Here is a 27,298-nt window from a genome sequence, read left to right as displayed (position 1 = left end):
TCTCATTCTGGAAAAGCAGGAGGCAGGCTCAAGGTAATTTTCTCAGGGCCTTTTATTTTATTTTCCAGATACATTAACCTGATAATGTAGTTTTATTTTTCTCAACAAACAGAATGTATACTATTTTTGTTATCAAATTCAGTGTTCATGAATATCATGTTATGAAAATTATGATAACACATCTATACCTTCTAATTAATCATTGGAATTAGGTCTCTATTGGAGAGTGAAAACTTAAAAAAAATACTTTCTGGTAAAATGCAAACTTCTGTAGGAAAATGTTAGACACACGCTAAAACTCAACTATAGCATGAAAACAGCTGTAATTTTCTTCTAGATTTAGACTACCTTGGTCACAAAATGCCAAAACACCACTCAGAAAAGAAAATGTAATATATATAAAATGCAACATTTTTACTATTTTTAAATAGCAAACCAAATTCATGAAAACCCATACAAGCAGCAAGATAGCAAGTATATGTACATGTATATTTATGTAAGTATGTGTATAGAGAAAAAATTTCAATGAACATTTATGTTAAAATACTAATATTTTAATATTTTCCAGACAAATATGGCTTAAAACTTTGGTGAAAGCTCAGGAAATATTTCAAGACTCTTAAACTAATATTTTTAGTTAAAAAGAGTTTTCTTTGTTGTTTTATTCTGGTCCTGGGGCTTAAACTCAGAGCCTGGTTGCTGTCCTCAGTCTTTTGCTCAAGGCTATCACAGAACCACTTCATTTTTTTTTTTTTTTGGTGGTTAATTGGAGATAAGCGTTTCACAGACTTTGCTTTAAATTACAATCCTCAGATCTCAGCCTCCTGAGTAGCTAGGATTACAGGTGTTAGCCATTGGTGCTTGGCATCTAGTTAAAAAGTTTAAAACAGGGTGGTGATCAAATAAGGGGAAAAAAGTTTAAAACAAAATGTACACTGTATGGGTATGTCTTTTTAAATTATTTTTTATGAAAGAACAACACAAGATATTAAAAAATATTGGAAAAAAACCATGATATTTGTTGCATAACCGTGACCTTTTTGTGTGTGCATGTGTATGTGCCAATCCTAGAACTTGAACTCAGGTCCTTGGCATTGTCCCTGAGCTTTTTTTGCTTAAGGCTAGTTCTCTACCACTTGAGCAATTTCTGGCTTTTTATTGATTAATTAGTTAAGAATCTCACAGACTACTGCCCAGGCTGGCTTTGAACTGCAGTACTTTGCTCTCAGCCTTCTGAGTAAGCTAGGATTATAAGTGTGAGCCACAGGTACCAGCTAACAGTGATCTGTCAATAAAAGATTCTTAAATTAAGTAGTTCATGAGAAAAGTAGAGTAGTAGCTCTATATGATAAGTAAAGCAAATTCTTTCCTTTAGAAACATATATAACTGGACATTGCTGTGATGCAGGGTTGTTATATCCTACTAGGAATTCACAGTCCCTGAAATAAATGGTAGCATCCTAGCTTGCATAGATAATATCGGTACATAGACTATGGTATCCCTTATTGGGAATAATTAGGAAATGTCTAGGATAGTCCTAACAGATGATCACATAGCTCAATAGCTGTGTACATATGATCACATAAGATGATGCCAAGTGAAATTCCAAGCTATGGAAATAAGTGGTTTAACATTGTTGTTGTTATTTTCAACATACCATATGAAATTTTGCCTTTTTCTTTTGTTTTTCTTCCCTATGGTTTTACTCCCGTTGTCACTGTATTTGGTTTTGGTACCCTGGGTAATGTATGTACAATTATTGGAACTAGTGAAGGGAAGAGGATCATCAAAATGGTGAGACAAAGGATAAAAAGTGAATGAATGCAACAATAATATTTACAAGACTATATGCTGTAAACCAACTGTACAACTTGGGGCAGGGGTGGGCTGGGGAAGAGGGAAGGTGGGAGAAAAATGAAGGAGGAGGTAACAAGTTTGACAAGAAATGTACTCACTGCCTTATGTATGTAACTGTAACAGCTCTGTACACCACCTTGACAATAAAAATAAAATAAAGATATACATAAAATTTATAGAAGATAATGGTGCAGCTGTTGTGTAACACTTTATACCTCACATAGTACTTTGAGCAGCCATGCATTTAGTAAGTGTTTGACAACACTGAGGAATGGAAATGTCACCATTCACCTGCATTCCCACACACTTATACAAAGCTTTAGAGCTGCAGACAGCTTTCCTGCATGCTATGTCCATTGATCCTCATCACAATGTTGATAGGCAGAACAGGAATGGTTATTCTTATTGTAAGGTACACAGACTGAAGTGATTGCATTCATAGTTGTGTAGTGCAGAAAAGCCCTTGCACCACTCACTTCTATCAGTGATGAAGTTACGGAGAAAGGATTCATTCCATAATAACACTAGAGGAGAAAAAAATATTGACTTTTGGGGCCAATAAGTCCTAGGAAGCAATAGCCAAATGAGCATCAAAGAATTTTCATTCTTTTTGGAAACACATACATTCATTAAATATTTATACGTTCACAATGTGTTTATATAACAAATAACATATGTGATATATAATGCATATAGTTATGCTTACATATAACAGATATGTAATATTATATATGTAATTACATATATGTGTAATATTAATGATATTACAAATAGCATACAATATAATATAAACACAATTTTAAATAAGTTTCATGAAACTAAGGGAGTTAATCTTTTGGATATGAGCTGTTATAAATGGAAATGGGCATGCTCATATATGAAATGCACTCTCATTGCTATAAGATTTAATTATTTTGTAACACACTTATGAATAAAAACATAATCAACCTTTCTGATAATTAAAACCAAGGCATTAGAAAACTGATGTGAAGCTATCATTTGGAATGTTCAGCAAGTATATGTTCATTTCTGACAAAACTGGATGCAAAGCACATTCTTTCTATTTTCTGTATTTCAATGTGATTGTGAGTGATTCTTTTCCCAAGTCTAGAGGGAATTCATGCTAGTTAAGAGAAAGTAAAACATTTGACTGTATAATGTGAATGACCCATAACTCAGAGCTGCCCAAGGCTGGCATTTAATTTACATAACAGACACTGGCATTTTCTCCGTATTTCCAGGAAAGAATTTTACTTAAAAAAATTAAGTTTTATACACAGAACACTTGGAATGCAGGGTATGTCTGCTATTGTCTGAACTGACTATAAAAAATAAAACAAATTCTTATATAGTTTGTTAAAAGCAAACAAAAAAGAGATGACATTTTGTGACTGTGCTATGAATTTTAAGATAACTAAAATGCAATGTTCTAATGTATATGGGATTGAGATATGAAAAGATCTTTAGCCTAATTCCAGCATTATATCATGTAATTGTAAAATATGGCACAAGAAAAATTGATTCCTATTAATTCTCATTAAAAAGTAATTGATGGAGAGAGAACTTTTATGTTATGGCTTAGGTAGTGCTTTGAGATAATTCATGGGTTTCAATCATCCTGTACCATCTTCGTTATTATAGAAAATTATCTCTAACATTATCCACATGTACATTATATTTGTTTCTTTGACAGTTAATTTAACGAATAGCAGAGGTGTATTTAACATATTATCTCTATTATAATGAAGAATGTGAGAGAAAAAGGAAAGCAGGGAGCTACTTGTTACTGAATGCTTAGAGAGTGGGCCCCGTCTTACTTCCTAACTCAGGCAACCTTCACAAGAGCCTTGTGGCAGAGCCATTTCCTCACAAGTCTTACAGAAAGAATCTGAAGTCTAGAGACAAGCTGCTGCAGTTTAGATCTGGAATGTTCCCCCAAAGCCTGTGTGTTAAAGACCTAGTGCCTTCCTTCCTTCCTTCCTTCCTTCCTTCCTTCCTTCCTTCCTTCCTTCCTTCCTTCCTTCCTTCCTTCCTTCCTTCCTGTCTTTCCTTCCCTTCCCCTACCTTCCTCCCCCATTCTTACCTCCCTCCCCCCTTTCCCTCCCTCTCTCCCTCCCTCCTTCCTTCTTTCATTCATTCTTTCTCTCTTTTACCTTAAATATTTGCTAAATACCAAGTATGTACCAGAAACAGAGATAGGCAATGCAGATTTTTTTTTTTAAATCAATGAATCCTAGTTTCTGCCTTAAGTGTGTTCAGCAGTGATAGGGGTCAAAGATCAGGTGGGAGCTTGGAGGGAAGAACAAGCAAGCAAACACAGAAGAGAACATAAAAGGGCTCCTGTGAGTGAGGCAGGTTAGCTATTGAGAAAGAATTCTGAAACTCACTCTCTTTCTCCTAGTCATGACATAGTAGACACTCACGGGCTTCTTCCTCCTTCCTCATAGCCACAGTTATTGTGAGGGAAAATATGACAGGATATCTAAGTGAGGAGACAGGAAGATTATGTTATTTTTAATACATACAAAAAAGGGCCAGCCTCAGAAGTTGAAATCTGGAAGCTACAAAACAGAGTAGTTCCACTTCATGTAAATGCTTAGTTACAAGGTCTGCGAGATGTAAAAGGGACTACCTTTTTTTTTTTTCCTGCCAGTCCCGGGGCTTGAACTCAGGGTCTGTGCACTGTCCCTGCTGTCCCTGGCTTTTTTTGCTCAAGGATAGCACTCTACCACTTGAGCCACAGCACCACTTCTGGCTTTTTCTGTTTATGTGGTACTGAGGAATCGAACCCAGGGCTTCATGCATGCTAGGCAAGCACTCTACCACTAAGCCACATTCCCAGCCCGAGACTAGCTTTCTTAACTTGCCCTCTTCTTTCAATTTGGTAAAGAGTGGAGTCAGTAAGTAGAGAAGATTACCTGAGCAGAGGAATGGTAATGTTCACCTTTTGTTCCTATGTGTGGGTAGGCCCAGAGATATCTCCATATTTTAGAGTAATTAAAAGCACCTATAGTTGGTTACCAAAACCCTTGCTGAAAAGTTATGAGTTGCCATAGGATCACATGTATTACTGCCTCCCATCCTAAAGAACAGAGGCAGGCAGATAACAGCTGTCATTTTTAGAATAAATCCTTTTTCCTGCTTGGGGAGGAGGAAATGTTTCTCAGTCTTTGTCTGACTTTGTCTCTGTCTGTTTCTCTCTCTTTGCCACATTATATTTGTGAGTGTGTGTGTGTGTGTGTGTGTGTGTGTGTGTGTGTGTGTGTGTGTCTTCATTCAATTCTTTGCTGGAGTTTCTAGAATTCTAGGGTCTCCATTCTGTGAACAGGTCTTAAAGTGCAAAACCAGTTAAACACGGCCTGTGGGAGGAAGATTTAGAATTGTATAGGCAGAGACCCAGATAGTAACCAGTGGAGGGTGCTCCCCTCCTCTTCCTGAGAAAGCACGGATCTCGGTGACTCTGGAGCAGACCCCCCACAGGGGACAGGAATTCCATCCTTTTGGGATTAGGGGGCTTGTGACTCAACCAGATGACACAGCAGCTGAGAGTGGCCAAAATGATTATAAAAAAAGGGCCCCACGAGCCTATAATGGGGGATACTGATTTCCAATTTCCAGGCCCCACTTCTCATTCTCTTGTACCACCAAGTCTAAACTTTCCCTTCTCCTCCTCCTCTTCACCAGGAAGCAGGTGGATATGACCTCATAGGTCATAATTTGGACCTCCCTGTCTGGCATCCAGTTTGGTAGCTTATACCAAATGCCAATAGCTAAGAGTAATTTCACCAGTTTCAGAAGAGTATATTACTTTTGCTTTCTACTAGTTTGGCTCCTATAATAAAGTTCTCAAGTTCTTACCTTATCTTTGTGTCCTTTCCTTCAATTCCTTGTGGGACTGAGACAATGAACCTGAAGACCCCTAGAAGATATGTACTTTTTCTATGGGTAAGAATTTTGGTCTTGTTTATCAGGGAAATGGGCATGCCTAGTGAGATTAGAGCATCTTAGTGAAGGTCTATACTTCAGCGTTCACGTGATCAAGAAAATCAATTACATATCAAATAATGTTTGCTGGATGCTGCAACTATTGCCTTTCTAAAAAGAAACTGTAACTAGGGGCCATATAAGTTATTAAGCTTCCCGAAGATTGGGTTTGGAACTTATTGAACACATTTGTAAATGGTCCAGAGAAAGTGTAATAGAAGCATCACAAATTCTGTAGAGTGCTCAGCTTGCCCACACAGGGAAAGATAAACTTGCAAATGAACTTTAGAAAGACTTACTATGTATGGTATGAAGTATTTTATTTCTGTCAATAGAGGCATAGGAGGAAAATCATAATATAGTATACCTATATTATTTCAATATGAAATTTCTCATTTTTGATTAGGAACCCCAGAGTCAGTTTTCAGAATTGTATTTGGGAAGAGAACAGAAGCTGAGATAAATAGTGGTCAAGTGTTGAACTTAGATCTTATGAGGGATGAGCTAACAGCCCAGAAAGTACAATGAATATTTACAGAGTGAAGAATAAATAGGAGTTCAAACATTGCTGGGTTATCAGAGTCAAGGCAGGGAAGAATGTGAACTGAATACGATTAAGAATGTTCTATATGGGGAAAAGTACAAAGAAAAGAAACTGAAAAAGGCTAAGGTCAATATTCATCAGGTCATCAATGACAGAGACTGTGAATCACAGAAATACACAGAACACTTCAAAGGTAAGAAAAGTTTTAATTGAAATGTATAATGTGAAATATCTGCAAAGGATAAGTCACATGGACATGTTCACTGGTACTTGTGGAACTAGAATGGAGAAATTCTCTGAGTTTTAGAAGAAGAAAAATGTACAAAATAAATGATATTAGAAGTTTTGACAATGGGAATACCAGCGAGGGAGATGTACCTTTCCAATATCCTTTTATCTGTAGAAGATACATTTTAAGACCTCCAAAGGATGCCTGAAAGTGTAGGTGGTATTGAACGCAATAGATACTATGCTTTTTTTTCTATACATTCATAATTTCATGGTCTCTCTCCTAAAATATCTTAACACAATGCAATCCCCCTTCTTGTGATGGTATGAAAAAAGTAAAATCGAAGTGGTGAAAGGAAGTGACTGACAGAGGCATTGTGATATGTCATTAGTTTACTATCATAAGGATCATTTAAACCAGCAAGTGATTGTTGATCAGATAACCAAGATGGCTGCTAAGTGACTCATGGGTGGGTAGCATCTACAGCATAGATGCTTGGAAAAATAAGATGATTTATGTCCCAGATGAGAGGAAGCAGCATTGGGAATTATCACACAACTCAAAACCGTAAGCAATTTATACCTTGTGAATGGTTGTTTTCTTAATTTTGTTATTATTGCTTGTGGTTGAGCATGGGTAAGTGCAATTGCCAAAAAAGGAGTCTTCCTATAGGTTGAAATAAAATGTATTTTAGGAGGTTTAAATACATGCACGGGAAATAGATTTCTGGTGATTTATTGAGGGAAATGTCTTGGCATTTTGATATTAACATAATTGAGGGTAAACATGCCCTCCTACAAACCATTTGTTTAAACTGTTTTCAGGGCCAGAATTCTCCAGCTAGTAAAGCTGAGTTGTGCACCAATATGGCATTTCTTATTGGTTTATGTGTGAATAATGTTTTTTATTATGGAGGGAAAAATTTACAAATCTCTCACACTAAAAATAGCAGTTGCTTAGATCCCCAGAGAAAGTGTTGACTGATAATTAAAGACACTAGGCAGAGCAACACAAAACTGTCCTTTTTTAAATCAGAGTTAAAGGAATGATTGGTTCCACTATTTAAGTCATTTTATTTTTAAATTAAATGTTTAAAAATGATACATTAAACGAAACTACCAGAAATTTATCAGTGTGTTTCCTTAAATGTATTTTACATGAAACTACTTTCAAATGAGAAAAGTCAGATTGTTTAATTCTAAGGAATTCACTGTAATTTTTCAAGACATCAAAACCTAAACTACTGGTGAGATTCTCAGCAAAATGTTCTTTAATAAGAAAGGACGCCTCTGTCTTCTATGTTGGGAAATTAAAAATCAACAGCTTGTTGGGAGATAGCTACATGACATCCACCATTCAGATTTTATTCTGGTGGGGGAGGGGAAGGTAGGATCAAGCCTTCAACAAAAGGATTTGGAAGATTTAAATGACATTCTGTCTCCCTGGTAACCATAAGGGCTACACAAGCTGTTCAATGAATAGCCCAAGCATTTGGATTGACGGGTTGTCAAGCCAACAATGGTTGGAATTTGAATACTTTAATTCTTTTGGCTTGAATCTGTAAGTGTAAGTGCCTTGGTCGAGTCTCCAATTTTTTTTTTTTTTCTTTTTGGCTGTTGTCTATTCTAGCTGAGCGGATCATTTAAAAGCTGAATGTATCTGATAGTTGTCTCTTCTAACACAAACTCTTTCCAGTTGTCAAAAGTCATTTTTGCTTCAACTTTGTTCCAGATAACAATTTTGATGGGTAGCTGGCATATTCTTCTTCACTTGGCCAGCAAACCCACTCTAGCCAGGGTCAATTTGCAGTGCTCAGGAATAGGAAAATCTGAGGTGTAAACACAATGTCACCAATACATAAGCAAAACACACCTAAGAGTGAGCTCTACTTCAAATTAAAAATATCCTTATGCAGTTCCTTGTGAACTGGAGAGTTCATGGGATCATGGGAGTATTCATCTGCTCAATAGTGGCTTTCAGCTCCCAATGGGGAACTGAGCTTGAAGGTGACTGGGTTGCAGGAGGGTCTTGCATACTCATGAAAAGAGTCACTGTGACTTGCAGAGCTCATGTTCTCATTGGAGGAGTATAGTGTCTGTCATTACACAGTGAGTGCTTTGAGAGAAGCACAGGTACACATTGCTTGAAGAGAAATGGAGTTTCAGCAAGAAAGGTGAGACTCTATGTTTCAAAGAATTGGGGTTATAGAAAAAGGGAATTTTGGAAACTGAGTTGGAGGTTTTGTGGAAGAGAAGTAGAGTAAGGGTAATGGAATTGAGCAGGGACTCACAGTATTTCTAGATTGAGGAAACTAGATCATTTTATCTTGTCTACTTGGCCTTTGCCTTTCAAGACTTCAAGTATTGTAAAGATAAAGACTATGACTTAAGCAAGTTTCTGTCTTTTACAATACCTAGTCCAGGACATCAGCTCTCATAGTTATTCTATTAGTGAGTATACTTGCAATAATTGAAGTTTGGATCATTTCTGCATCTACGATTTTCACAAAAGTGAATATATTCTCCATCACTAATAGAATATATTGTATTTTAGGAGAATAATACTTTTGATTCACTTGAGCCTTAGGAGATTAATGTCTATGATTCTTTTTGAGAGCTTCTTTATCAGGAAAGGGCTTTTTGTTACATTTCTAACTTGAAATAAATTACCTGAAATTTCAATTTGTCTTGAATTCTCTTGGGTTCTGTGGAGGTCGTGTTCTGTCACACTTGAGCAGTGACAGCTTTGACAGAACTGGTCTCAATAAGGAAAATGGGGGATCATCAAGTAAGATAGTATTCTGAGCTCTGCCCTGGGCTTGCTTGGGTCCTCACCCCTGTCACCCACAGGGAGAAGTTATACTCTCATGTTCCTGACTCCATCCGAGGGCATGTAGTAGTAATAGGAGGAATAAAAGATGGACATTTATAAAGGAAGGAAATGTAAATAAGGCCTAATTAGAAAAATGTTCATAACTTTTCATCAGAGAGATGAACTTATATCACCCAGCTTTTTGTCATTGAAAATGAGTTCATTCACTACATCACTCAATGGCCTTTCTGAAGGTTTGTCAGTGTCATTTGGAGAAAAGTATGTTTCAAAATATCTTGCTCAATACAGTATACATATACACATATATGCTCATACATTAAGCTATTTTCATATATGTGTATGTAATTAAAAGAATACTTATTTCATTATGTGCACTCTCACATAATCTCTATGTACAATTTAGATTAGCTTCACAAAAATCCATCGATCCATGTTCTATTTACCTACTTAATTAGCACTTTAAAGAATGAAAAAGAAACAGGAAAAAAAAGCAGTCTTTCTGGTTGGGAGGAACTGCCTTTGCTGGGGCTACTCAGTTCTGGGAGGGAGCAAGTATCCCAGCCTAGAGTATGGCTTTTTGAGCTACAAACCAACGAGATCAGAGACATACTCGTTCATCTGGCCCACATACCACAGGAAGTAAACGCTCCTCGGCTTCACCCATCCTGGGCAGAGGTACTGGACAAATGGACAACCAGACAACTAGAGAGACCTCTGTCATTTGGAACCCGCCAAAAAAATCATTCAGAGTAAGCATGACTGAATTCTGTATCTTACTGCCTCTCTCTCTCCGTTTCCTCTCTCATATTGAGAAAGGGTCTTGCTTTGTACTTTAGGCTGGCCTTGAACGCCCCATCCTCTTGCCTCAGCCTCTCCTGCTAGGGATTATAACTGTGTGCCACCATGCATGGCTCTGTGGTAGTTTTCAACAAAAGATCCTGGTCTAAACATTCTACCCCTTCTAACTGCCCAGGTGTTTTTGACCTGAGGCCCAACCCGGCTTGTGGGGAGAACTAGCTGAGAACAATCAGTGCCTTAAAGGAAAGGGGCTTAACAAATATATTAGAGATTGGCTTATCGATGTACACTTAGAATCTGGAATAAAAGCAGCTATAGGATTTTAAAGCTTAGGGACAATAAAGATAACTCTATCCTAGAACTGAGTAAATTAAAGGAATTAATCTCTGTAGAAACACTTAGCACAATGCAAACACATAATGAGTGGAATGGCAGTCTAGAAAACGAGGTAGCGATTTCTAGAATATACTTTGTGGTTCACCAACTAGACTGCAAACTCTTTGAAGGAAAAATTTTACTTATTTGGGGGTAAATTTGTAGTATCTATGTGGTGTCAGTAAGTAACTGCTGATTGTATCTCTGCTCTGGAGACTGGGGAGAGCTCCATCACCTCACTCTGAAAAACATCCCATCCGGTGATTACAACCTATAGGCCTCATTGCTTGTATTGGTTTGCATTCTTGTTTACCTTGAGAACACAAAGTATTACCTTCAAGTTCTTTTTTACACAAATTAATAGACAATTACACATCTTTATATATTTCTTCTGAAAACTTCAGCCAAGTATTTTAACCTAAATATCCATCATCTGTGAGACCTCTATTATTTAATAATGCTAGGACAAGACCTCTGCAAGTAAAACATGGTTTAGTGTTTTCTTCTGCTGACTAGGTTTTTACCCCCATGATAAATCTTTTAAATTTAATATTGTCATTGTGAGGCCAAATGATATCCCCTATTGGGTTCATGTTGACTGTGAGATGGATGAGATTCCCATGGGAGCTAAGGTAGACGATTGAGTGGGTGATATCAGAGTTGTTGGTGACATCATTGTATTCATATGCTTCATGTTGCATTCTCATGCACAGTGTGCACATTTTGAAAATGTGATCATGTATCAGATTATTTTATAAAAATTTTTGAGGAAGGGCTGGGGATATGGCCTAGTGGCAAGAGTGCCTGCCTCATATACATGAGGCCCTGGGTTTGATTCCCCAGCACCACATATACAGAAAATGGCCAGAAGTGGCGCTGTGGCTCAAGTGGCAGAGTGCTAGCCTTGAGCAAAAAGAAGCCAGGGACAGTGCTCAGGCCCTGAGTCCAAGCCCCTGGACTGGCAAAAAAAACAAACAAACAATTTTTTTTGAGGAAATGTCCAGGCCTCAATAATTGTTCTCTTTTCCTTCCCTGTGTTTACTTTTATTTTTCTCACAGATAACATACCTCAACATAAGACTATGCTGCCAACATTTGTTTCTACATGAAATTATACCAATAGAACATAGGAAAATGTCTTGAGTAATGATACTCATGGATCAGGACAAATGTTTCCAGGAAAAATACAAATTATTAAAATTTGAGTGTGCAACACTAAATTCATTTACGTTATCCACAGAATAATTATAGACTATTATCAGTTAAAGTGAAGCAAAGGAAAATGTTGGATAGTCATCACATTTTGATCTTATTATTATGAATGCTAATACTTTCCCTTATTTAGCTATTGTCTAATGCACTTTCAAATAAGTGATAATTACTTTATGGCCAACATTAGCTCTTTGGCTAATCAATCCAAATGAATGCTAGAAAAGGGTATTAAAATGCAGCAATAAGGACTTAAGTCAATTAATGTGATAACATTATAGTCCACATTAAAGGTTTCTTTAATCATATTAGATAAAATAATGAGTAAATGGTCATTTAATAATTAGCTCAAATTTTACCTGCTAACAATGAAGTATTTAAATTTTTCTCTGAGTAAATGCAGAGTTTGACTGTCCTATTGAATTCTTGAGAATGCCTTTTTCTCCTAAACATTTCACAAAATAATCTATATAATTAAAACAAATGGAATTGAATATTTGCAGACAGGGATTTGCCTGCTCAGAGTGTATTTTCCTGTACAAATATGAAAAAGCCTTTTAAAATTCATACACAGAATGGTTTGGCACAATTGTTTAAAACTTTAATATGATGGGTAGATTCAAGTCTCTTGAAATGACAATAGGTGGTGTCAAAATATGCCAAAAATATTATATCAGTAGCTTTCATCTCTGTTAATATTTTATATAATGAAAAATATTTCTGATGCCCCTGTCAGAAGCCTTCTTGAATCTTGACCTAATTTGTTAGAATTATTTAAGAATTTAAAACTACTTGCTATTTATCTCTCAGGCTACTTTAATTCATCGTTTAAATCTCTATTGGACTCAACACACACACAAAGATAGTTCAACATTTAAGCAAAAACAACCTCTATACCATGCAGAGTGGCATGTCTGCTCTTCAAATCAAATGATTGCTGTGGCATTGCTTACCGAACCAGAGCACAGAGCCTCTGACCAAGTGTTAATGCTTTGTAGGAAAAGAAATGGTATTATTTGCTGCAGACACAAAGTCTTTTCTTAAAAAAAAATTAGCCTATTTAATGCATGGGAGATTGCCATATTCCTTCATTTAATATCACATTCTCTATAATGATTTCTGATTACCAAAATGCATAGTACAAATGCTAATCAAGGCCCTTTTCACAACAAGTGTGGAAGCTGAGTGCCTCCTACGAGTTTAATCACAGTGTGTGATTCACACAGTAATGGGTCATAATTGCCCCCCACCAAGCTGTCTTGAGGGTCCTGCTTCATTTTAATACCATTGGACCTTATCGACCACTGAAATCTACCCCAGATGCCCTGAAGGTTGTAACCAATACCTCCAGGCATAATTATTTCCCCAGAAGGGTGCCTAGCAAAGGTGAAGAATTGTATGTGTTCTCTCCCCAGTTTTACAATAGATTACAACAATGAATTGCAGTATTTACACAATTTTCTGTTACCTTTCACTTTCCTCTTACCTTAAGAAGCAGACTGATTGCTATCTCTCCAGGTAATTAAATCTGGCTGGTAGCTTATGTACAGATTAGAAAGCCTTTTTATTTCTCTTATTATTAGACAACCTGGGGTTCATTTTCTCTTTGAAACCTGGGGAGCTACACATATAAATCACTGTCACTTTCAAGAATAGCAGCCTCCATCATTTTCTTTCCTTAACCAAATATGAAAGTTTCCAAACTTGACAACACACTGCTAAAGAAGAGGAGGAACCACACGGGTGGCAGTGCTGTCTGAGAGGGGACTATGGTGTCTCTTTGGTTGCATATAGAGTACATTCTTGCCTACACCATCATGTTTCAGTATTCCTTTCTCTTTAAAGAAACATGTTCCATTCACACATACCAACAGCTCTTTGTTGATGCTTAAAGTTCTTTAATAAGCACCAGCTACTTGTGTTTCATAGAGAGACTAGGGCAAGGATATTTACTGAACACTTACTATCTATTCATTAATCTCTATGGTCTTCAATAAAGAGGAAAAATTGCTGTTGTTAAACATCTTATATGCTAGTGAGGTGAAAAACAACAACACACAAATAAGTAACATGGGAACTGGAATCCATAATCAGTGAAAGATTTGATGGGGCTGGGGTTAGGGAGAATTTAAGATAGAACAAATTCTCAGGTGATAATTACGTATGTACATATTTTGCCTCCCTCAGATTCATTCACTCTGTACTTTTTTGTTTCTTTGTTTTTGCTTATAAAATTAGTAATAGCAAAAATTTAGGTAAGCAGCAGTATGAACGTTTCACTTTTTTGTTGTTCCATTAACAAGATTATTCAACTGATCAACAGTTCAATATAAAATTACCACACGACCCAGCTAATACATTCCTAAGTACATATTGCACTTATTAATCTTGATTATCAAATTGGTTGGAATGGGAAGTGCTTAGGAGATTAGTAAAGCACACCTTTGGTGTATCTGAGAGGGTGCTTCTAGAAAGAATTAGCTTAAGGAGAAAATGGACCCTGAATTTAGGAGTAGCGAGTATGGACATATAGCCTGAGAGCCTGGATGGAACAGAAGAAGAGAAAGAAAAAGCTCTTTAGCACACAGGCTTCCTCTCTCTCTCTCTGCTTTCTAGTTGTCATGATCTAAGCTGCTTGGCTTCCCCACACCCTCCCAACCAGGAGGGGATGAAATCTTTGAAACCGGGAACAGAATAAATCCTTCTTCTGTAAAGCATTTAGTTCAAGTATTCCGTCACAGCAATGTGATGTGTTAGCTAACTAATGTGATACCCCAAAATAAATGAAATCAGATTCAAATACATGCTTGCCCATAATTAGCTGTTACTCATAAAGTAAGTTCATAAAAGCCAAAAGGAAGCTATAGACCAAATGCTCATCAGCAGATGAATGGATAGATGGTCCACGGTAGCTATATATAAGAGAAGTCTTCAGCCTTTAAAGGGAACAAAGCATTGAAACATGAAAACATGCTACATATAAGAAGAAGAGAGCACAGGTCACACATTATATGTTTCCATTTGTGAAGTACCTAAAATAGGTAAAAATATGAGAGATTGAGAAGTGGAATAGGAGCACAAATGGGAAGGATGTTATTCAGCTTTCTGTCTTTATGACAAAATACCCATGATCACTTATAAATTGGAAATGTTTATTATGGCTCTGGATTCATGGATTCATTCTGCAGTCATCTGGAGAAGGAGTCAGAGGCTCAAGATCCCCTTCAAAGACCCAGCCCTGATGAGCTAGGTTCCTAGGATGAGAGATTTGGCTCTCAACAGCATCATCAGCTGGAGTTAACCCTTTCACAGAACACGAGCCTTTGGAGGACTTTTAAGCTGGACCCTGGTAGTTCACGCCTGAAATTCTAGCTACTCAGGAGGCTGAGATCTGAGGATTGCAGTTCAAAGCCAGCCCAAGCAGGAAAGTCCATGTGATTCTTATCTCCAATTAACCAACAGAAAACTGGAAGTGGTAGAGTGGTTGAGGGAAAAAGCTCAGGGACAGCAACCAGGCCTTGAGTTCAATCTCCATGAATGATAAAAGAAAAAAGAAAAAAGAAATCATAACAGGGAATAATGGCACAGGATTTTAAACCATATATACATGGTGGTGGTACAAAGTTGTGAATGTACTAAAGGCTACTGATAGGTTCAACTTAAACTGGTGAATTTGATGTTTTATGAATTTAACCTTTATCATTAAAACAATATTGCAACAAGTCAACTGTTAGGATTAGAAATACTTTCATGGAATGATGTGTCATGCCTTGTTCACTTGCTGATTCTTTCAGATTTTCTACATATTCTTTATGCATGCATCTGCCAAACATAGTAATAGGTGTCATCAAGACAGATGTAGTGGTCTTTTAAACAAAGCAAACCAAAAGAAACACCAGGAATTGGGTACTCAACAGTGTGTGTGTGGGGGTGGGGGGCAAGGAATGAAGAAGAAAGGGGTAGAGAAATGAAGAGGGGAAGGGTAAAGCATGGAGTTACAAAATTCAATGCACATTTTACAAAACTGAGAAAATGGAGAGAAGGGGTAGGGTTGGGAGGGATGGAGAAAATGATGAAAGGAATGACATTGGTCAAATTCATTGCATCATATGCTATTTTGTTGAATGGCAACTTCTTTGTACAACTACTTAAAGATAAAAACAAAATTTAAAAATGAAAATAAATTAAAAAAATTAAAAACAAATAAAAGATAAAAAATAAATTTAAAATTATTATTAAGGAGCTATACAAAGAGGTTACAATTCCATAAGTCAAGTGATAAGTAAAATGCATCTTGATTGGTGTCCCCCCTTCCATCATTCTGCAACATTTTTCCCTCCCATCCTTACCCTCAAGTTATACGTTGAATTTTTACGTCATATACATTGAATCACATACAATGATGGCATTTCCTCAGCCATTCTCCTTCCATTCCTGTCCTCCTCCCACCCCCAATTCATTTTGTTAAACAGTCATTGGCTGTTCAGAGGAGTTACACAATTGGGACTTCCCCTAAGAGTCAGTCTGTATATATAAGCATAAAACCCTGCATATATTATCATGTATGTTCATATATTAGATCTCCCTTCCATGACACGATGTCTTCTTTAATGCTGAGTCTAGTGTATGATATAGACAGACAGAAGTTTTGGGTATGGACCCTAGAAGCTTTCATTTGTGTAATGTCCACCTTTGACGTTCATAAGTTGACTTATTTTGTAGCTAAAAAGAACTTGATCAGTTTGATTGGAGATGTGCAACAGGTAGTTCCTCGGGCACCAATATTCCAAGCTGGAAGCCTCTATCATCTTAAGATGGAGCTGTGAATCAGCCCTGTAAACAAACTATGTAGCTCTTTGGGTCGCTAGGATTGTGTCTAACAGCACAAGTATTTACAGGTATGCAATTCTAATCTCTGTTTGTCAAAATCTACAGCATGTTGTTTTTGTTCTCTAAATGCTTTCCACAGAGAATTTGTCCAGTAAATTCTTTTTTTTTTTGGCCAGTCCTGGACCTTGGACTCAGGGCCTGATCACCTTCCCTGGCTTCTTCCTGCTCAAGGCTAGCACTCTGCCACCTGAGCCACAGCGCCCCTTCTGGCCGTTTTCCATAATTTGGTGCTGGGGAATTGAACCCAGAGCTTCATGTGTAGGAGGAGGCAAGCACTCTTGCCACTAGGCCATATTCCCAGCCCCGTGTCCAGTAAATTCTACCACTAAGGTAGAAATGCTCCATGTAGCATTCTAGTATTCCTGGGTCAAAGAACTCTACTAGACAGAGCATTCTGTATGGTACAGAAATGTACTTACCTTCTTTATGCAATTTAGAATTGCAAAAGGTTCTTTAGCCTTAGAATATTTTTATTATTTTGCATTTGAAATTTATTTATTTTGATTTTTGTTATTATCTTTAAGTAGTTGTACAGAGAAGTTGCCATTTAGCAAAGCAGTTTATGGATACAATATATCTGAATCAATGTCACCCCTTTCAACATTCTCACACATCCAGTATGAGTTCATCCAGACATTGCTCAAATTGGTGGTGATTCTAGATTAGACTGTTGCCTCCAAATCCAGTTGCCCTTATTTTCCTGCATTGCGTTTCCCACTTATAAGATTATATTATCAATTATTTTGTGTAGTTCCTGTCTTCCTAAAGCACAAGTGGTATGGATGTAGGGATGTACTGTTGTAGGGTTTTGTTGCTGTTGTTGTTGTTTTGTTTTGTTTTTTGCCTATCCTAGGACTTGAATTCAGGGCCTGGGTGCTAGCTCTGAGCCTCTTGGTGCTCTTACCACTAGAGCCACAGTACCACTTCTGAGTAGTTTATTGGAGAGTCTCATGGAACTTTTCTGCCCAGGCTGACTACAAACTGTGATCTTCAGATCTCAGCCTCCTGAGTAGTTAGGATTACTGGTGTCAGCTACTGGTGCCTGGCTGTACTGGGTTTTATTCATGTCTGTATCTCTACTTTCTGGAGCAGTGCTTAGTACCTAATGAGTAATAAACATATACTTTGTTGAATGAAAGAGTGGAATAGATGCTAAGCAATAAAGACTTGTTTACTCGGTAAATTTTAAGCATATGAATGTCATGTTCTTGTTATGTTAAAGGAAGAAGGGAGCATCTATATACAATAACCACAAGAACTTCATAGGATTTACAAAAAGCAATTTCTCTACTATTCAGTCTATAATATTTTTCTGGATGATGTTATGATTATAATAATTGATATTACAAATATTAGTGAAAGTAACAAGAAAAAATAAACTGTAAAGTCTATATTGGACAGCAAATAAGATAGGATTATATTTGTTATTTATCCGCTAACTCTAGTTTGTTACTAAAAACCCTGAAGAGGATCTTGAAAAGCTGATACTTTTTTCTAACAAGACACAATAAAGGAAACCATGACCAGATGCTACAGGATCTAAATCCAAGTTTAATTCTGGCAGTAAACAGCTGGGAAATCATAGCATAACTCACATTCATAGGCCTCTCTTTTGTTGCCTATAAAGTGAGGGAACAGGGCTGGCCCATCTTGAAGGAACCTCTTATATATGCATTTTATAGTTTCCATAGTTCTAGATCAGTTATTTTCCTCCTTTATAAATTTGTTTCTCCAACTGCTTACTTTCCATCACACTGTTTTGAATTCCTCCTCGGTGCCCACAGTTTGAGATCGCTCAGGAGCTCACATCAATAGGCCATTATCTGGATTCACAGGGTCCTCCTTGTTATTCTGAGGTCAGCTTCTGCCCACTCATTGTCCATCCATCACCAGTCTCCAGCCCTTCCAAACAAAACCTCTTGAATACATCATCACTCTCTAGGGTCAGGATGGAGGTCACACATCCCTAAAAGCACATTTCCCACCAGCTGACTTGGTGTGCAGGCTCTCATCACTCAAAGTCATATCTCCTCTGTATCCTAAGGGATGCACTGGGGAAATCGTCCACATTGGCAGCCCTCTCATTTCTTCCCTGGCCACTTAGTGAGTAGAGGGTGTCTGAGTGATGTGCATAGATTAAAACAGGTTGTCTCATCTTGCCTTTCCTTTGAAGGCAGGTCCATCTTATTTCCCTTCTCTGTCTTAGTAGAAGATCTCAGGATTCCCAAGTCAGAAGTCTTAGGCCTCTGTGACCTTTTCACGTCCCTCTTCTACATAAATCTTCCCGGACTCATTCTACTGAGGGTCAACCAAGACTTCAGATTTGAACTTTAGCAACTTCCAGGTGAATGGGTCAGAGGAGAGCCTGGAGTTGGGAAGGCGGTATGAATGTCTAATTTGTGACTACATTCTCTGCTTTGTTGCTTCTCTGAAAAGGCCCTTTGAGACCAAATGATTTCAAAGAACTTTGTGGACAAAGTTGTTCCCTCTGTTGAGTTGTTGGTGCTAACTTAAATGTGAATGTTGAATCAGCATGTTAAAATGAGAGTTAAAAAAATAATATGCAGGAGAAACCACTATGCAGCAAAAGCTCCTTTAAAATCATGTACTTCTTGTTAAATACTTCAAATTCACGCCCCTTTGCTGATTATAAAAAAATCAAATATAAGCCTAAAATAATTTCTCCTTTCCACAATCGATTTTTTTTCAGGGGCCTTCAAAACACCATCATAAAATTCCATGTATTCTAAAATAATTAAACAGAAATTCTTGGAGATAACTTTCCAGGGTCATTTGGAGATTATTCATGGAACTGCTTAGAAATAATAAAAGAAATCGTAATGTGAATTGTAATTACTTAGAAACACAGTAGAGTAAAGCTACAGTACATTCCTTCACAGTTGAACTAAACTGTTTAACACATGGAATGTCTAATTGACAATTCGGTACCAAAGTGTAAATTTGTCAAGGAAGGATACACAACAAGGTTTTTTTTTCCCCCTTAACATCTTAGTGAGTGCTGTTGTGTTTGGATCCATTACTTCTGAATATTGCATGAAGCTGACAAGCACTTGTCATTTAAAGACCACATGGAGGCATTTAGTTTTCCATTTAGACATAATAACACATTATGCAAATAAGCTTGCAAAGGAAAGCTGGAGGCTGACATGAAATAAACTGTCAAACACAAGTTGCTAATAAATGAACATTTCTTTATAGATTGTCTTAATTTGGGGAGTACATTTGGCTGAATGTAGTGAACCAGGAACCTTACTCTGGTGGTATTAAGCCAGGTTTCCAAGTTGACTTTGCAACAGTATTCCTCCCCTTTCATGATTATGAGGAATTTTAATTTAAGGAAAACTTTCAAAATTTACATTTTGTAATCTGGGAGCTGGTGCCTCACCCTTATAATCCTAACTATTCAGGAGGCTGAGATTTGAGGATCCTAGTTCAAAATCTGCCTGGGCAGAAAAGTCAGTGAGATGCTTATCTCCAGTTAACTAGAACACACACAGACACACAGACACACACACACACACAATAGAAGTGGAAGTGTGACTGATTTGTTAAAGCACTAACATTGAGTACAAAAGCAAAGGAAAATCACCCAGGGTTTGAATTCAAGATCCAATCCTAGCATAAAACATAAAGCTTACATTTTACAAAAGAAGTATATAAATAATTGGTGTTCCCACATTCTCACAGCTTCAAAATACTTGAGTGAACTTGTTCTTGTGTCATTTTTCTCAACTTGTGCTGCCACTAATAGGTCTAATACATTAAATTTGACCTAGACCACAGATTGTTAGAATTCAAAGGCATATTGGGCACTTGTGATTTTGACTAGACAGGGATTTTCAAAGAATACAAACAACCTGTCCTGAGAAGCCTTCAGTTTCCTGGAGGCCTTATTACAAATGCATGTTCCCAGCCTCAACCTAAATGGATCTAATCAGAATTTCTGAGAGTAAGACTAACAAAAATTTGCATTTTCAAAAAGCAGCCTAGGAATTATTATGCACAATGGAGTTTGAGAATCTCTAGATGAAGCAGTCCCCAAAGGTCAATGACAAGTCCAAGTTCAAGACTGCTAAAGCTAGAATTTGTTTTCAGGTGTGACCTGAAGTTGGGGGATGGAATCAGGAAAGATGAGACTGGCTCAAAATGCCACATTTGGCACTCAGTGTCATCATGTAATAGTAACCCAATGAAATACAACCAGAAATGAAGATTTCCCAGTGATGATATTCCTTAGAGGCAGGCCCATGGGGTGATGGGCTTTGAGAGGGAGAGAATTCAGCTGGGAAAACAGAAGTATAGCGACAGAGATGAAGCCCTTTACCCTTCCATCTATCTTCATTTAAGGTTGTTCCCAGAGTTGTTTTTTTTTCCCTTTTCCCCATAGAATATAGAAAAAAGGGAAAATGTTTCCTTCATTGTATTGTTAAAATAATGATGTGGGAAGGCAGTAGTCTAATCTGTCTCTGGTCCCTGAGTTCTTAGGTAAGCAACTGTAGCCCAACTCAGGGTAGAGATTAGACCCTGAAAAAGAAATCAAAGCCGACATACTGAGAATCAACTGAATTTCAACTAAGGGTTTACCACTAGAATAATCCAAATAGATCACTGCTCTATGTTAGAGAAGGTTTGTGGGAAGAGAATCTTATGTGGTCAAATCTAAGATCAGATAGACTTGTCTATAAGGTTGTTGGACAAGATTTATGGATTATTGGTCTGCAGTTGGTGAGATACTATGTAAAAAGTTTCTTTCCTTTTTGTTAATACACAAAGGAAATTAGCAAGCAAAGGTTTTGTGTCTGATCGGAGTAGTTTTCTGTAATCTTGGTTAATCTTTATCAGGTCTGTGAATCTATGAGACTTCCCATCCTTATAAGAGCTAAGGGAATTTATAATCATGTTACTTCTTACAGTTACTTCGGAAATCTTCCCCTTTTCCCCCCCATAGGTCGTAGGGCTTGAATTCAGAGTCTGGATGCTGTGCCCTAGCTCTTTTGCTTAAGGTTAACATTCTACCACTTTGAGCCACAGCTTCACTTCCAGTTTTCTGGTGTTTTACTGGAGATAAGAGTCTTACAGACTTTCTGCCCAGGCTGGCTTTGAACCTTGATTCTCAGGTCTCAGCTTTCTAAGTAGCTAGTATTACAAGGGTGAACCAACACTGCTAGGCACTTTTGGAACCTTTTATTTTTACTAAATAGGTGGCCAAATATTGTTTCACTGTTACCTCTAGTCTTATTTTTTTGCTTATTATTAATATTATTATTGTTATTTTCCTTTCCTTAAATAAAACCTTAAAATGGAATATTGGTCTTACAATGATTTTGAGATGTCTCAGAGGGAGCTTGGAAAACCTGAAAGGATTTGCTATTTTACCTTGTAAAACAGAGAAACTTGGAGGAAAAGATGAGATTATTTGATTTTTTAAAATTTTGTCTAGCATACATTGTTCAACAAAGAGATGTTAATCCACCTCTATGCTATATTTTCATAACTAAGTGATATTAGTAGAAATATTTCGTAGATAATATAGTTACTAGAAAAATTCAATACCCTTACTATTTCTGATTTGCTACAGTTATTAATTATAACTCCAGTTTTTATTTTTAAATATTATATGATACAAAATAAACCAAATTTATTTGTTAAATGGGCATATAATGAATCTCATTAGATGCTTAGCCTCAGCCATTTTAAGTTTTTTTTAAATCACTTTAGATAGTTACTGTTTTACCTTTATGCTTTTCTCAAATTGATTATAACAGCTACAAGATTTTTTGTCTTCAGCCAAAAAAGATTGCCTCAGAGGCATCTGAAAAGGGACCATCGCAGAAGAACTGGATTATGCAGATCCAGGTAGATTATCTAAGAAGTCCTGAGAGCTTCCATTAGACACTTTCACCTTCTGTTCCAGAACATTATCGTGACTCTGATGTTGTCCTACAAGCATCACCAAAGACACTCACAGGACAACCCAGGAAACCTGTTGGTTTGCCTCTGCTGTCCTCACTACCCCAAGGCCCAACTGCTTACCTTCATCATGAATGTTGTTAAGTTGTTCGAGCAGAAACAGCCCCTTCTACTTCCATACCTCCTCTTAGTAATCATCAATCCATGGACCTTCTCATTCTGCTTAGTGGCTTTAAGCCTTCAATGGTCTTTGTTGCCTTTGAGTAGACATGAGCTTGATTTCTTTCTTCTCTTTTCATAGCCTTGCTACCTACTGCAATGGCCATACATTCTGAAGTCTTAGTGTTTTAACAAATGTCAGAATAATGTTTCTTTATACCGCATTTATATTCCAACTTCTTATAAACAAGGTTATAAGACAGCTCATATAATTTTTTGTTTTGTTTTATAAACAACAAAAATGAGACCTGGAGGGCTGGGGATATGGCCTAGTGGCAAGAGTGCCTGCCTCATATACATGAGGCCCTGGGTTCGATTCCCCAGCACCACATATACAGAAAATGGCCAGAAGTGGCGCTGTGGCTCATGTGGCAGAGTGCTAGCCTTGAGCAAAAGGAAGCCAGGGACAGTGCTCAGGCCCTGAGTCCAATCCCCAGGACTGGCCAAAAAAAAAAAAAAAAAAAAAAAAAAATGAGACCTGGAGAAACAAAGTGACTTATTTGAAGACATTTTCCTCTTGTTGCACCATAAGCCAATTCTTCTTTGTACTGCAGTGAATCAAATCAGAAAAGCTGCTAACTTGCACAGATTCATGTGCTGTACTTTAAAACCATGAATGTCCAGGTCATCCTGTTCCTTCTGTTTAGTAGATTGGAGAAAAACCAGTCATTTATCAAACTTATGAAGCGCCAACTAAATAGGGAGAATTTTCAAAGAAGGTTTATATATCTTCCATATATAAAATAAATGTCCTGAAGCCAGAATTCTTCTATTAAAAAATTCTTTCTGCTCTTTTCCCTTTGATTGTATTTTTCTTTAGTGGAACTAGCCCAATAAAAGGCCTGAAGAGTAAACACATGGCAAGCAATTGTGATCATTCTTCTTTTGCCCTGGCCAAAAGCTTATTAGATTATATTGATTTGCCAGCTCCTTTCCTGCAGAAATAGCCTAATTAAATGCTTGGGACTGCCTTTGAAGATGAGTTCAGCTCAATAGCTATTTTGGGTTCTAATTTTAGAAGCCCTCCCTCCTATGATTATAATTTTGGTAATGAGAATTAAATGTTGATATCTTAAATTGGCTCCCTTTCCGTTCCTTAACATATTATTTCCTGGAGCAAAAATGTTGTTGGAAGTCCAAGTTTAAATTGAGTCCAATCACAGAGTATTTTTACCTTAAGCAGAAAGATGATTGTTTTATTTACAGAGGAGTGTGAATTATAATGCTAATTTTCCTTTTTCATAAAGCATTTGGGGAAAATTTTGCAGTAATTCCTTAAGTGTTAAAGTGGGTGTTTCCTGTATATATGATACTTCTCTATTTGGGGAATGGAGCATAGGATATTTTCTACTCAATGGGCATTTTTATAAGAGAAAAAGACAGTCAGGTGCTGGTGACTCACACATGTAATCCTACCTTCACAGGAGGCTGAGATCTGAGGGTTGCATTTTGAAGTTGCCCTGGGCTTTAGAAAAATCCATAAGACTCTTTTCTTGAAGTATTCAGCAAAAAGCAGGAAGTGGCGTAGCTCAAGTGGCAGAGCATCTGCTCTGAGCAGGAAAAGAAAAAAAGTCAAGCAAATGTGAGAGGCCCTGAGATTAAGCTCCAGTACTGGCACACATACAAAAAAAGACAGTTGGAAGCACCTTTTGTTTTGTCGTTAAAGCCACACCATCTAAGTCCTGGGGAGTCCCTCATCAGTTTAAATGGTAGGTTCTTAAAATGGCTGCTAGGAAGAAGTATGGAGTTGGAGAAGCTGTGAGGGTTCCCCCTCCCCTTCATTTGCAGAAATAACTAGACTCAGTTTTGTAGTAGAAAAAGGCAACTGTAAATCACAATTCTGTTTCAGTCTAAGAGAATCTAAACTATCACTTTCTTGCCGATAAAGCATCTCAGTGTTACTATGTAAGTTTTATTTTAAAAGTAGGCTAAATATCTTAAAGCCCTACCTTCTTTTTTTTAAGTCCCCATGGCCTTTCATTTCATGATTGTTTGTTGTGTGAAATTTTTCATTTAAAAGGTCTTTTCAGGAATAGCCATTATATACTTATTTTTTTCCCAATTGCCAGTTAATTATTTTTTTAAAAATCTCTTTCAAAGCGATTGTGATTAAGTGCAGCTGAAAAATGACACCAACAAATTTCTTTCTTTCTTTCTTTCTTTTTTTGTTATTCCTGGGCCCTGAACTCAGGGCCTAGATGCTGTCCCTGAGCAATTTTGCTCAAGGCCTGTCTGTGCTCTATGACTTGAGCTACAACTCTTCTGTGTTTGTTTGTTTGTTTGTTTGTTTGTTTTTTGTGTGTGTGTGTTTTCTGCTGGAGACAATAGTCTTATGGGAGATCTTGCCTGGGCTGGCTTTGAACTGCAATCCTCAGATCTCAGCCATTTGAGTAGCTAAGATTATAAGCATGAGCCACTGACATCCACCTCAATACCAGTAGTTTTTATTTAAGTCTCTCTTTTAAAACATTCTTTGTAATCAAAGACAGCATTTCAAAACAAATTTCCTTATTTTAAAATATGGCTATTAAATAGGTAGAGAATTTTTCATGTTTCACAGAACTGGAAAAACCTCTTCTTTGATGATTTTGTTGGACATTTCTGCCCAGAGTAAGGATATTATTGCTCTGGGTAAAGACACTTCTGCCCTAGGTAAGGCTGTCTTCACTTTCAGTACAAAGCAAGTTCCATCTCCTGGGCTTTCTGTTAGCTCCTATTGCTGCTACTCATTTATTTTGAGATAACAGCTCACTTCAAACTAGATCATCTTCTGATCAGAAAAACTGAAAAGCTAGTTCCTTTTCTCCACAAAACAACCTTTTCTTTGAAGACACAGTTCAGTAAATCCAATAAATCTTGAGGCAGCATGAGTTTTCATTGGTTGGACACTGTGATAAAAAAATACAGAAGAAAGTCTTTGTATGTTGCTGCTTTTGGTACAAGACTTTCTTTTGCTATGTTCAGTAAAGCCATTCTACATACAAAATAACTTCAATATATTTATCTCCGTGCATTTTCATATTAGTGGATTTTCAGTTGTTTTCTTTTTAAACTGTGAATGTGAAGCAGATAGAGAGAAAGCAAAACAAAAGCTAATATCAATTTGTTGCTGAAATGTTAAAGGGCATTCAAACGTAAACTCAAATGTAGTTTCATTTATTTATTTTTGAAAAACCAACAGATACAGGGAAACACATTTAGAAAACTAGTAAGATCAACTTTAAAAGAGCAATTTGAAACACTGGTGATTCACACCAGTCATTCTAGCTACTCAGGAGTGAGATCTGAGGATCAAAGTTTGAAGCTAGTTCAAGCAGGGAAGTCCTTGAGACTCTTAGCTCCAATTAACCACCAAAAACCAATCAAAACAAGAAAACAAACAAACAAAAGCCAAAAGTGGTGCTGTGGCTCATGTGATAGAGTGCTAACTTTGATCAAAAAAAGCTCAGGGACAGCAAATAGGCCCTGAGTTCAAGCCTCAGGACTGGTACACACATGAAGAAGCAACTTGAAGTTTAAGGTTTGTTTTTTTTTAATAATTAATTAATTTGTTGTTAAAGTGATGTACAGAGGGGTTACAGTTTCACACATAAGGCAGTGAGTACATTTCATACCCAACTTGTTACCTCCTCTCTCATTTTTCTCTCTCCTTTCCCCCTCCCCAATTCCCTCCCATCTGAGCTGGCTTACAGCATATTGTCTTGTAAGTATTTCTGTTGCATTGGTTTGCTTTTTACCCTTTGCCTCTCCATTTTGCTGTTCTCCTTCCCTTCTCTAGTTCTGATAAACATATATACAATACCCAGGGTGCCAAAATCAGTCACAGTGACATCAGGGGTAAAACCATGGGGAAGAAAGACAAAAGAAATAGGCATGTTCTCACAAGGTATGTTGAAAATAAGGACATCAATGATAAACCACTTGTTTCCATAACTTGGAGTTCATTTTTCTTAGCATCATGTTACGTGTTCATATGGACAAAGCTATTGTGCTATTGTGATCTTCTGATAGGCCTATCCTAGACATATACTAATTATTACCTATGAGGGAAACCATAGAGTCTATGAAACTTGTTTGAAGAACATGACCTGTCAGTCATATAAAGGATCTCTGAAGCCCATGGCAGTTTGGGTTCTCCTTCTGAGATGTGATTGTCTAGGAGCCAATGATTTCTTTCTTCTAAAATTAGTAAGTAAAGTCAATTATAAACAGTGGAATCTCATGCACCAGCAGAAAGACTAATATAATCTTATTTGCAGGGATGGACTGAAGTAAGCCAAGCTGTGAGGGACCAAAGGTGCTTGTTTTCTTTCACAAATGGAGGTTAGCTCTAAATGTAAACATACTTGAAGACTCCTACAGCACCATATGCATTATGTACATAATAAAACTGACTAAAAGCATAAACAAGTCAGATTCCATGGTGTAA

The sequence above is a fragment of the Perognathus longimembris genome, chromosome 7, assembly GCF_023159225.1.
Source record: "Perognathus longimembris pacificus isolate PPM17 chromosome 7, ASM2315922v1, whole genome shotgun sequence".
Classification (NCBI taxonomy): Eukaryota; Metazoa; Chordata; class Mammalia; order Rodentia; family Heteromyidae; genus Perognathus; species Perognathus longimembris.
This window is presented reverse-complemented; position numbering follows the sequence as displayed.